Raw genomic sequence first — 12,944 nt, 5'->3', positions numbered from 1 at the left:
GAAGCATGTTGACTGGAGAACAGAGGCTGGGGTGAATGGGTAATTGTGCCCTAAATATCACTTCCAGATATCTATTTTTAACCCGATCCATGGGGTCCCTTAATAAACAAGAGGGGTGGACACCATGACATAGTTTTAATGTACATCTGTGTGTCTAGATCCCCGTATGTTTTTGGTTTGTTGCCTATTGTTTTTTGTTCCCCGCCCCTACTGCTCCATTCCGACATGGGTACATGTAGGAATGTGTTTGCAGATGCCCAATGTTGAAGCATGCCACAAATAGTGCCCATTTAAGTAGGGTTGGGTTTTTCTACAATTTTTCTTGTCCCTTTTCTGAAAGTGGCTTCATGCAACAGTGCCAGCTTTGTTCAGTTCACTCAACAGCTCTACTCCTGTGTAAAAGTTGTCCACATAAAGGATATAACCTTTATAGGAGTGGCTGGACAAGCTTGCATACAAGCTTTCTTGTGACTCTTCGGGCATATTTACAGTGTCACCTTACGCCAACCTTTTGTCATTTTTTTATGTTAAGGCGGCGTTAAGGAGGACTTTCTCCTGCACTGTATGTACAAAGTAAAACAATGCTTGCATTGCACCACTTTGTAAACTCTTGTGCCACATTATGCCTGCGCCAGGCATAACGTATGCAAGGAGGGTGTTCCGAAGCAGGGAGGCCTAAAAAAATGGCGCAATTACATTTACAAAATTTCACTGCACCATTTTTTTCTGTCATTTTCAATGCCTGCTCAGAGCAGGCATTAAATTGACACACCCATTTTAATCAAAGGACCTCCCTCTGCTTCGCGCACTAATGTCAACATATTTGACGCTAGTGCAACAAAGCGGCACAATAGCATCAAAGAAATTTGATGCTATTGTCCTAACGACCACCATGGTGCACTGTATTGTGAATATGGTGCAGGCATGGTGTTGTTACGTGGGGTATGAGCGATGCAAGAAAAGTGGTGCATCGGGACCGATGCACCACATTCTTGTAAATATGCCCCTAGTGTGGGAGGGCAACCTACAGGGTTTAGTGTGGAATCCTTCCCTGTATCCACTCTCAAGCTGTGCACCTAGCTAGTAGAGCTCTCACACAGCATGTACCACTTGATGCCATCAGAAGCACTATTGATCCTAATACACTGCCTGAACAGCAGCAGCCTTGTGTACAGGATCAGAGACCCAACAATGGCTATATTCTTTATTTCCAGTAGTTTAAAACTCTGGAACCCTGACAGACAAATGGTCCGTGACAGGCCAATTTTGAGCAGCCTCTGATGGTCTGGATGGTCTTAAGCAATGAAGTAGAATTGTCATTGAAATGCATCATTCACTGCAATAGCGGTAACTGATTGCTGCTCATGGACGGTGCAAAGATGGGTGTTACCCAAACCCTTCGAGTAGACTAACAGGACTGCAAACGTGGTATGTGCACAAGCATATTTTGAGTGAAAGTCCCCAAAATATCTTCAACTTTTCAAGTGAAGTGTTTGTCTACTTATGTGCCCTAGAATGAGGCCCTAGATTACCTCCTTGCTCCCTCAGAAATTATTAGACATACAAATGTGTTTGCTGCACAATTTGCTCATGGAAGTCAACATCAAAAAAGAGATGGGTGTAGTCAATTGGCAAAACATTGCCCATATCGACTCTAGATCCAGTGTCGCCAGTGAAAGGTGGAATTTGGGGCTAAACTAAATTGGTAGGCTGTCAAAAGAGCACTCCATCTGAGCTTGCTGCTGCACAAGCCTGCTATGCTATGGTCGCTTCACTGCACTGAGTGCTCTTGCGAAGGTTCAGCAGCATTGCCAGCATCATGTCCCCCAGAATTACTGGAAGACAAGTTATTGGATGAAACTTCGCCAACTGAAAAAACACTTCGAGATTCTTCTCCATTTTCTTCTCTATCAGATGCTGTCTTAGTATCTGCCAAATCAGTCTCTGATCCTGCTGCAGAGCTGTTCTCCATAACTCAAGTTAGGGCCTAAGCAGTTGTCGTCCACTAAGATGCCATCTCTGCTGACTGTCTAAAACCTTCCTTCTCAACACTGTTCTACATAGAAGACAGAAATATTCGTCTAAATCAGTTGTTAGATGTGTGCATCTGTGAGATGTGTGCACCAGTAAATAAACAAAAAAACATATTATTTTCAATGAATCTGCTGATTCTTCAAATACCTTCAAAAAAGACAAAAAAAAATACAATATTACTTCATCTTTCCTCATACTCAACACCAGGTCAACCATTTGCCGCTCATGCAAAACTATATTGCTGGGAGACCTGCTGGGCCATTGCCAGTATAATAGTAATTTTCCTAAAGCTACAAATCTCCCTTTGATCTCAAGAAACATACATTCACATAGTAGCCACTGCAACTCACAGTGCTAACAACAGGATCAATTGAATTATGCAGCAGGAGAGCACCAAATTTTGCAACAGGGCTGGTTAAATTATGCAGCATGAAAGAACGCAGCACTTTTCTTTTTTTATAGTATTTCTTACTTATTTTATGAATGTCAACCATGATGATACTGCCAGGGGAAATATTTCACCTCATTTGTACCAGTTTACAAATGCAGAAATAAGAAACTGAAACAACTAATACACGTGTGCTCAGGCCCTTCCACTGTGTGCAAACATATTGCCACATCTGTTAGTATATACTGCATTTACCACATAAATCTACCATCTACTGCATAATCTGTAGATAGAAGACATGTGCTATAGGCAGTAAATATATATATTTTTGAAAAATGTGGGTTTCCACTGGGGGGGGTCACAATCTGTCCCACAGGGGAAAACACACTTTTGAAAAATATATATATATATATATGTATATATATATATATATATATATATATATATATATAGGGGCGTCGACCCCCTACCTACATTGCGTTACTTTTTTCTTTTTTTCCGCAAATGTGTGGTTCTGCTGTGTGCCAGTCACGGCCCCAGTGGAACCATACATTTCCCAGAAAAAAACTGGACCCCAAAGGAGGTCGGCCCGTGTGCAAGAGAACTGACCACCTGACAACTTCACTTTTTCTTGTTTATATTTTTTGTTTTATATTCCCTTGGGAGCACAATTGTACTATCAGTGATAAAAACACCTATTAAAAAACACCATCAGGAGGCTGGCCCGTTGCCCCGAGGGCTAACCCACTTACAGAATCCCTGTTGGCCTGGTGGTTTTCCTTGCTTTGGATCGTGGCACGATCATGACTCACAGACAGGAACCATTTCAGGGACGCCTTGCTTGAAAGGGGAGACTCTCCCCTTTAAACAAAGCCTCTCTGAAACCTGGGAAGGCTGTTTTGTGTTTTTGCTCCACACAGGACCAGGAGAGAGCACTTATGTTATCCTTTCTCTGGATCTGGTGGGTGAACTGTGATGTCATGTCATGTCATGGATAAGTGGGAGATGGAAGCAATTCCAGGTCGCCCAGACTGGTTTTTTAAAAAGTGAAATACTCCAGTGCTCACAACCGAGGATTCATTGGATCTTCCCCAGTGTCAGCCAATGGCCGACATCTTCTCTGGGGAGGGTGTGCGGGTGTCAGCCATTGGCGGACACCTGCCCCAAAAGGAGGAATGCTACTCTTGGGCAATGTGCAATCTTCCATCAGAAGGCAGCACTGGAGGGACCGTCATACAATGAGCCATAATACTCTGAGGAGTCCACCCCAGAGGAACTATGAACAACTCACTGGAGTGGACAGTGTATGACCACCTCTGGTATATGCTTTGATAAGTGATATGCAGGTGGGGGTTTTCAATGCCTGTGAAGCAAATGGCCACTCGTGCTGTGCAACTATTTGCTCACTTTGATAAACATAATATCTCCAAAAAACAAGACTGAAGTTGTAAGGATTGGTGCACACATATAATGTATTTTCATGTGAAACACTTGTCTTTTCACGTATTTTGTGTACCTTTTCTTTAGTTTGTGTACAGATTAGTAGCTGGGTTTTGGAAATGTTTATTTTTTGAGTTCCCAGAAACGACAGAATATGATGTTTATATAAAAGTTCACCTTTTTTTCTTTTGCCTTTTTAGCTGACTGCGCGGTACAGGCTTATGTGTGACATGAACTAGTGCTATAATTTAATTTATTTTAGATCCTTAAAGTATAGACTTAAAAAGACATTATCATTTCGTAATGTTGTCTATGCGTGCAGGTGTTTCTGCAGGACTGCCCGGTTAAGACTGAGCAAAAGTGTGTATGCCTGTAATGTTGTCTTGCATGTGTATATGTATGTCCTCAAGCTATGCTTGTAATACGCTTGTAATTTTGTCTGTCAAGTGAACTAGAACAAAGCCAGACCCATTGCTTTGCCATACTTCTCAGAGTAAGTTGAAAACACACTGGAATTACATCAAGACATCATGAAGCTAAAACTAAATAGGACACATTAACCATGAAGACATAACGAGTACAATGTGAGAATTTTCATAATGTCCGAGTTACTCGCATAATTCCTCTATTATGCAATAACACAGTTCAGTGTTGAGAACGCTGTTATAATCAATCGGTAAACTACGTTGCCATGGTAATGTAGCGGACTGTTCACAAACAGGGAATAATAATCAACTAATGCAATAAACTAAGAGCAGACACATACCCTTTGCCCCTAGCTATGCAGTCACTCTAAAATGAACGATAAAATAAAAAACAATGTCTGTCTTCCCCCTACAAGCTTTATGGCAGGAGGCTGTATAGACTTCCTGCAAAAGGCTACTTCCTTGCTCCTCAAAACAGGATTTTTCATTTACAAATTCGGAGAGATCTATTTCTTTCCTTGTTAGTCTCAACCCACTTTGGCTGTGGCCTTAATCAGTCCCCTTTCTACACAATACCAAGCCTTACTGTGTGCATGATAAACGAGCTTTCATTGGTTCTTAGAAGTCCTTCTGATTGCTGACAGAACACACACACCCTTGCACTATGATGCAAGGGTATGTGCGTTGTGACATTGCAGCCTTAAGTGCACCAGCACAGGGGCAGAGTAAAAGAATACTCCATATCCTAGTAAGTTTCGTGTTGTTTTTCACTCTCCCTTTGATGCAACACAGCATAACACTTTGGTTGCTGTGCTGCTTTTCATCACATTTAGTAAATGTACCCTAAACCTGCTATATTACGTTGCATTATATGTCAGTGCATTTGCCCCAAAGTTATATTGCTGTGTTCCATCACAGAGAGAGTGTGAAGCAGCTCCGTATTTACTAAGATATGACTTTTTTACCTCTCCCTTGAGTCGGCAAACTTTATACTACAATGCACCAACAAACACACATTGCATCGATGTGCAGGAGTGAGCGAGTTATGTCGAACATAGGTTTTGGTGTGGAATGGGAGCCATCTAGTAAAGACAAATATGTTTTATATATTTTAGTTTCCCATATTATGTTTGCTGTAGAACGCAGCACATATGCTTACTCTAGGCGAGCATAATGGTGGAGCAATGTTTTAATTTCTTTATACTTTTCAAACGTTATGTTTGAAAAGTATAAAGAAATTAAAACATTGCTCCACCATTATGCTCGCCTAGAGTAAGCATACGATTTTGGCACAACTCGCTGTCTACGATTGTTAGTAGATAGGTATTTGTATCAAAGTCCATGGGTGGTTAGATGGAAACACATATGAACTACCCAAGGAACTCACCTTTGACTCAAATTAGAACAAATTACCGCAAAGTAGGCCAAAGCATTGCTTTGGTCAACTTTCCAATGCAAATCTGAATTTGCATTGGACAGTAAAAATCACCACAGCGCAAGAATTCTGTTACGAAACTAATGCAAACCTTTCTTTGAATTGTGGGACTTGTAAACCTGTTTAATAATAAAATAAGCACCATCACAAGTCCCTGAATTCAAAGAAAAATCCCAGACTGGAGGAGCACGTAACGCATGGACCGAGAAACCTGGCAGGGCTGAACCAGTTGGTGTTTAAGAGTCAGTATATAAATAACAATTGCAATAGATAAAATGACCTATGATAGGAAATGACGCTTAAAATCACAAACTGGTATCAATATTGGATGACCTTACGTGTAAAAACTAAAAAAAAAATGTTTATCCTATATTTAAGTCATTAGGACATAAATTATATTTTCACCAAAACTGCATACATACCATGACCACTTGCAGTCATTGACTTTCAGCAACTCTCTGATTGCAGCTTTCAAATGGAAGCACTGGATGAAGGTGTGATATATTCCCTAAGTAGATTCACATACCCTATTATATCTAACACGAGTAGAACCATAGCCAGGGCCACTGGAAGTATGCGATTGTGTGGCCGCAGCGATTTTTGCACAAATATAGATTTGCTGCATTTGCCACATAATCCATCATCTGCCACATAGTCTGCATACTTTACCCCCAAATTTTTTTCTATCTCAAGCTGTTCAAAAGTTACTAGAAATGAAGCAACATGTGTTGCTGTTCAGTGATAGGCTCTTTGCAAAGCTGGACTTGTCACCTTTCTGTTGCTTATTGCTACATATGTGTATTAAAATGGTACCAATGAGGTGAAACCAATGCTCAGACATTATTACCAAATTAAAAAATGGCGAAGTAATTAAGTAATGCTGTTACGAAATATGCTGCATTACACCGCATAATTGCCTTTTCTTCCCACATAATTTGCTCAGCCCTGTCACATAATTTTGCCTTCTCCTGGCGTGTGATTGTAGTGGCCCTGACTGAAGCCCATTGTTAAGTATATAGCTCTGAAACCTAAGCATTTTATCCACTGAAATCTAAACCATGGGTTTCATACCTGTATGAAACAATAGAAGGAGTTCGCATGATTGACACATATAATTTCTGATAAATCAATCAAAGTTACATTCTCACCGATGTCTAGTACACATTCTTGACAGGTGAATGTCTCAGTGACTCGCCCATATGCTAAGAAATGTTTCAAGTAAAACTCCTTGATGGGAGAACACAGGAAGACTGTACCTCCAGTATTACAGCAGAGTGTGTGGCCAGTTTCTCTCTTGACTACATCAGCGTAGCTTCTGTACGAGGCCAGTGAGATTTTGGATGCTTTCCTTTGAACTACAGATGGACCTAACCTCCCCCCCCCCGTACATGACAAGAGACATGATAGTCACAAGAAGTCAAGACTGAAGCACCTTCCAAATGTAAAGATGTGATCTGTAAAAATTGTGCGGACGCACGATGCGAAGATTTGGGATTGCGCCACTCCTGAAAAATGGATATGTGTCACAGCTTTAAGAAATACGACAATTGGTGTCTCAGGAGGTTTGAGAGTAACACTAATAAGTGCAGATAATTTCACTTTAAAATACAAAGCTGGGCACACCCTACAGTTTTTTCAGAACCGAAATGCTTAATCTCCACACGTGCACTGAAAAATAGCTATCACAGAAGTGGGAGCTGGCTCCCTACTTAAGTCATGCACATGGCAGTTGTGAGGATTTGGTTGTACTGTACAATATGGCTGTGAGGCCTTATTGTGCAGAACACTCACAAATACAATGTTGGGCCCAGTCAGGCTTCTTTACTTAACCTCAAGCTCAATCCTGGGTAGCTGTGGCTGTGAGCGGTAAGGATCAGCAAAGGAACTATGTGTAAAGCATTTAACAACACCAACCAATGAAATAAGAAAGCAACAACACGCAAAAGACAGAAAACACCAATTTTTAACTCTAGATTAATTTTTTATTAATGTTTAGAGACCGTGATGAACAAAAGCCACTTTACGGTTTTGGACATACAGATTATAGAAAACATTATTATTTTAAATGAACTGCAAACAATCACAGTTCAACAAAAACTTTGGAAACTTTCAACAAGTTTGAAACAGCTAGTTTGGCTACTCTGGCTCAGGTTGGGTGACCAATTCCAGCAGGACAGAGGTCTAGGGGTCCAGTGTGGACACTTTGGATAGTTACCTTGGCACCAGAGCATTTTTGAAGCAACATTTAAACTTCACAGGACAACCGTTATAGAAATCAATGGAGTGGCCTGATGCTGAGGTATGCAGGTAAAAGCTGCTAAAAGGATGCTTCATTTGTGGTATGGTTGATGGGGGCATCTTTGTGGGTTCTCCTCAGTTCATGGCTGAAGTGAGGTCAACCTGGCCACAGAGATCAGGGTCCCTTGAAGAATTCTACATTGCAGTAGCAGGCCAGCCAATGCTGGGCTACTGGTCACTCTGCATTACAGTTAGGGCAAAATCCTTAGATGGGAGCTAGTTTTCCTTGCGTGTGATGAATACAGACTGGGATAACACTTCCTAGCCAGGCAATCTCAGGTGCAATTTTTGGCTATCTCAGATTTGTCCTCTTGGGGTCCCCGGCAACTGGTAGCGGCAGAACGTCATGGGTGACTACCAACTTGCTGGTTTAGGCTAATTCAGTTCTTGTGTCCCTGGAGCTGGTTCCAGGAGATCAGCTGACTGATATTTGGAGTCACTGGAGGAGGTTGTGGATGTAAACAACTTTTCTCTGAGTCAGGAGCCACAGGCACAGTCCAAACCTTGCTGGTGCAAAGTGCAGCAGGTGTGGTCCTTCCAATTGTGCAGCCTATCTTTGTGCACGTCCAAGGGCAGGTGGGCAGTCCTTTGGTCCTCTGTCCAATTCCATTATGATCTGATGGTCAGAGAGCAGGAGTGGCATATTTATCCCAGGAACGTGCCCTGCGAGGACCAATTGGTCACTAGCCAATGGGCTACTGGGTTCCCTCCTACCTATTGATGAAGGCCTTTTGATGTGTGGCATCTGACTATCCCACAGTGCCAAATTCTTACCCGTTTCAAGATGGCACGACCCTTCTTCGGCCATTAGCAGCATGGTAGTCCACCCTAGAGGTTACATGTCAACATTAAAACCTTTTGGAGGTGAGTTTTCCCTCCTTGATCCTCTCTCCACTTTGTCTGCAGGAACGAAAGGCATTCTGCTCAGGGATGTTGGCACTACTTCCCTCACAAAGGCAGCTTTACCTTTGAAGCTTGCCTTTTGGGTTAACAGCGTGAGTGGCCATCCTGGGAGAGGAGGTGACACCTTGATCTGCGGCAACTGCCTTTGTTCCTGTGCTGGGGAGTTGTGCACCCTTCTCCGCAGGTGGTCAAAAGCTGTCTGTGTGTCAAGGCATTTTTGAGGCCTCTGGCATAGCTGGATACAGAGTGGCAACTTTGTAAAAGTTGCTTAACTTTTAATAGTGGTATTAAATTTGACCTAGGCATCAGGATGAGTTTAATGCCATTATTAGTTTGATACCCTACATGATCAAGTTAGGTAGTCTCATTTGCGAGTTAGCTGGGTTGAGGTATCAACCGGTAACCCTGTGGTAGCCTGTGGGGCTACTAACATGATCCAGAGCAACACAACAATTTGGAAGTGTTGCTGTCAAAAAATATTTTAAAAATCTATGCCTGTCTTAACAAAATACAGCTCCCTGTCATAGGGCTGTATAGGACTTCCTTAGGGGAGGCTTATCCATAGTGTTAAGGTATGTGGTGGATTTATCATTGGTGTGAATAGCAAAATCGAACTGAAAGTGGAGACACTGTCATTCCAGTCTACAGTGGCAGGCTGGGGGCCATTTTGTACTTTGTCACGAACAGGGTGGCAAACATGGGCTGCAGTCCTGAGTGGACACTCTGCTTTACATGCTCTGGGTACCATACATTAGGGACTTATCAGTAAATCAGTCCTTGCAAATTGGGTTTATCCAGTCCGACATGCAATTTGCATAGGGTCAGCGCACTGGCACTGAGGTCTGGTTAGCACCCCTCAGTGCGCTCTCAGAGTTGAAAACCCATCAGCTTCAGGCCAAAAATGTGGGGGTAAAAGTGAAAATAGGCATTTCCTTATATTGTTGTACATTGCTTACTGTTGGAGACTTGTCTGCTTTGCTGTTTGTAATCAAAAGTAGAAATCAAAGAAACAGAGTTTCAGCCCTATACTTGGCAGGCACAAAAGAAGCTGAATTTGGTTAGCACTCTGTTGGTTCTAGCCAAAAGAACCATGAATTTGTTTATTGTGCAACATGAATAGAAATACCTAATATATGGCACAATAACGTTTGGTACTAATTTGTGAGATCTAAAGCCTCAACTGGAGGATTCCAAATCTGTAAAGTCAAACTGACAAATATTACACCCTTCTTTGACATGGATGTTCATTTAGTGGTTTTAACACTACAAATGTTCCACATGCATGAACCCTAAACTCATACCAATTGTATTCCACTTGAGGCCCTTCTAGCTCCATCATCATACACATGATAGACAGATCCAAAGTGAAAATTACCTATTTCCAAAAAATTCACTTGAGACTTTATTTACTTCCTTTATAATTGTTGGTTCCATTGAGTTCAATGAACAATAATTATGGTTATTTTCCTAAAAGTTTCATTAAAGTTTCCATTTTTTAGTTTATTAACTTTCCAGTAATATGTAATAATTCAATTATTTATATTAAACCCAAACTTGTTTGGGGCCTTAACGTCTGTAGTGTGAGTACTAGAGTGCTGCTTGAATTTCTGAACGCTGTATCATAACAACTTCCTTTACTTTAGTCTGCAGCTCTGTATATGTTATGTTAGATCTGGCAGCCTTAGGGTGGCCTTTCTCCAAACTGTTTGTCTGCTTACCTCCAATTTTTGTTTAAATGAATTTTTGCTGACCTTAGGACTCTGTGCACTTTAATACGACTAACCAGTGCAGACATGCTTATGCTCACTCCCCTATAATGGTTTGATTGGTATATACCTAATTTGCATATTTAATTTACTTAGACGTCCCTTGTAGAGTGGTATACCATGTATCGAGGGCCTGTAAATTGAATGCTGCCAGTTGGTCAGCAGCAGCTATTGTTTGCCACCCACTTAAGTAGCACTTTAAAATATGTCCATGTCCTGCTATTGCAGCCTGAACTGCCATTTTGACTTGCCATTTGAAACACATTACCAAGTGTTAAACTCCCTTTTTCTTACATAAGTCACTCCTAAGGTAGACCTTCAAAGCCCATAGGGCAGGGTGCTGTGTGTTTAGAAGGTTGGACATGTACATTTAAGTTTTACATTTGCTGGCAGTTAAAACTCCTAAATTCAATTTTCACTACTGTGAGGCCTACCCCTCCCATAGGATAACATTTAATGAAATACAATTATCAACTAGGAACTGACAACTATATCATGTTTGGTGTGTACAAAAGTGTAGTGAAAAGCCTCCTTTAATGTAAAAGTATGATTTTTCATTACAATTTTGAAAATGCCACTTTTAGAAAGCTGCAATTTTGCTGCCCTTAGCCTTTTGTATCTGTAGCCAGTATTGGTTTATGTGACTTTATGTAGCTGACGTTTAGAGCTTGTGAGTTACTGCCAGACAGTCACATAATGGGGGATTAAATGTGCCGCAATGTGCCATCTGCCGGCAGGATGGGGGTGGAGCTGAGCACAGCCCCTTAAAACTGAACAGCCTGCTCTCTCCCTTCACACAAAGGGCCTAACAACCCTGCATTGTCACTGCAGCTAGCTTAAAGTCAGGGCAAGGGAGTCAGGAAATTTCAATGCAATTCAAAGAACCTGTCCAGAAGCTTCTCCCACCTTCAAGAAGAAGGGCTGCAAGGTATTAAAATAGGGCATTCAGACACACTCTTCAGTTCCCTACTGGACCTGTGAAAGGACTCTCAGAAGACTGCCTTCTGTGATGCCCGCTGTGCACTCTGCCAAAATTCTACTGTACTTGGAAGAACCTCTTTGCTGCGTGGAGCCTGCCTTGAACCCTTAGAGGCCAACCCTGCTGTTGAGTCCTCCATCTTCATTTGCATCCAGGACTACCAGAAGTGACTCCATGGGCTAGTCTGATGGCTTTCTGTTTAGAGCCACAGGGACATAATCTTCTCCCACCATCTTTCACCTGTACCTGGATGCAGTCTGAGTGCGTCCTGAATCCCCACAAGGTTTCCCACCAGTCCTGGACCCTTGGTTGTTGTGCTAAAGGCGCTCAGATGTCCAATTCCAGAAACTGAGAAGTTTTGGTCAGAAACTGCTCTGAGAACCAGGAGGAGACCGGAAAAAAAACTTGATCTACCTTCTGCCTGATGCGCATGTCCAGTTGGATTGACTTTGCTACCTCTCCTGCTGTGTTATTTGCAGCAGCAAGTCCTTTTCAAGGGTCTGTTGCTAAAGGGGTGTCCAATCTCAAGGAACTGTCTTCGACCACACCTCTCTCCCTCAACCCACTTAAGATTTTCAACTTCGATTTCTGAACATAAATATCTTCACCACAGATTTGAACCAAGTCCATTCAATGATGTTGTTCCCTCCTCCTACACCTTCTGCAGCATTACTCTACTGATCTTGACCTTCTCAGGCACTTTTTCTCAGAATGTATTTTAAGTCCAAAGATAAGTGCTGACCAGGTCCAATCTGAATTGTGCTCAATCCCAGTCAACCATATTTTTTTTCCTTTGACCAGGTCTCACACTACTAGAGGTCCGCAGTTGGGGCTTAGATCTTTTAAAATTCATAACTCTGGTTTTACTAATTGGATTTTTGTCATTTCGGTGTCCAATAATTTATAAAAATTTACTCTAATGTCCAAAATTGGTTTATAATTTTCCTTGACATATGTCTTCACTTTATTACTGTTTGTGTGCTGCATAAATACTTTGCACATTGCTTTCAAGTTAAACCTGACTGTTTTTTGTGCCAAGCTCCCCAGGGTTAAGCACATGTTCATTTAGTGACTTTTTGTGGTTCACCCTGCAAGGGATTATGGCTGTTTCCTGGCCAAGGCTCACACCCCAGTGAACCAATAGCCCAATTTCTCATATGCTACGGAAAGGTATCTGTTTGCTCTAGATTGGGTCAAAGGCAATTTAAGGCAAATGGAGTGTGAGTTGGACACAGGGACCAGGTTCATCCTGGTAGAACATTTACATTCTGACTTA

This window comes from Pleurodeles waltl, chromosome 2_2 (genome assembly GCF_031143425.1).
Source record: "Pleurodeles waltl isolate 20211129_DDA chromosome 2_2, aPleWal1.hap1.20221129, whole genome shotgun sequence".
NCBI lineage: Eukaryota > Metazoa > Chordata > Amphibia > Caudata > Salamandridae > Pleurodeles > Pleurodeles waltl.
The sequence above is the reverse complement of the archived record's forward strand: the minus strand, read 5'-3'. Positions refer to the sequence as shown.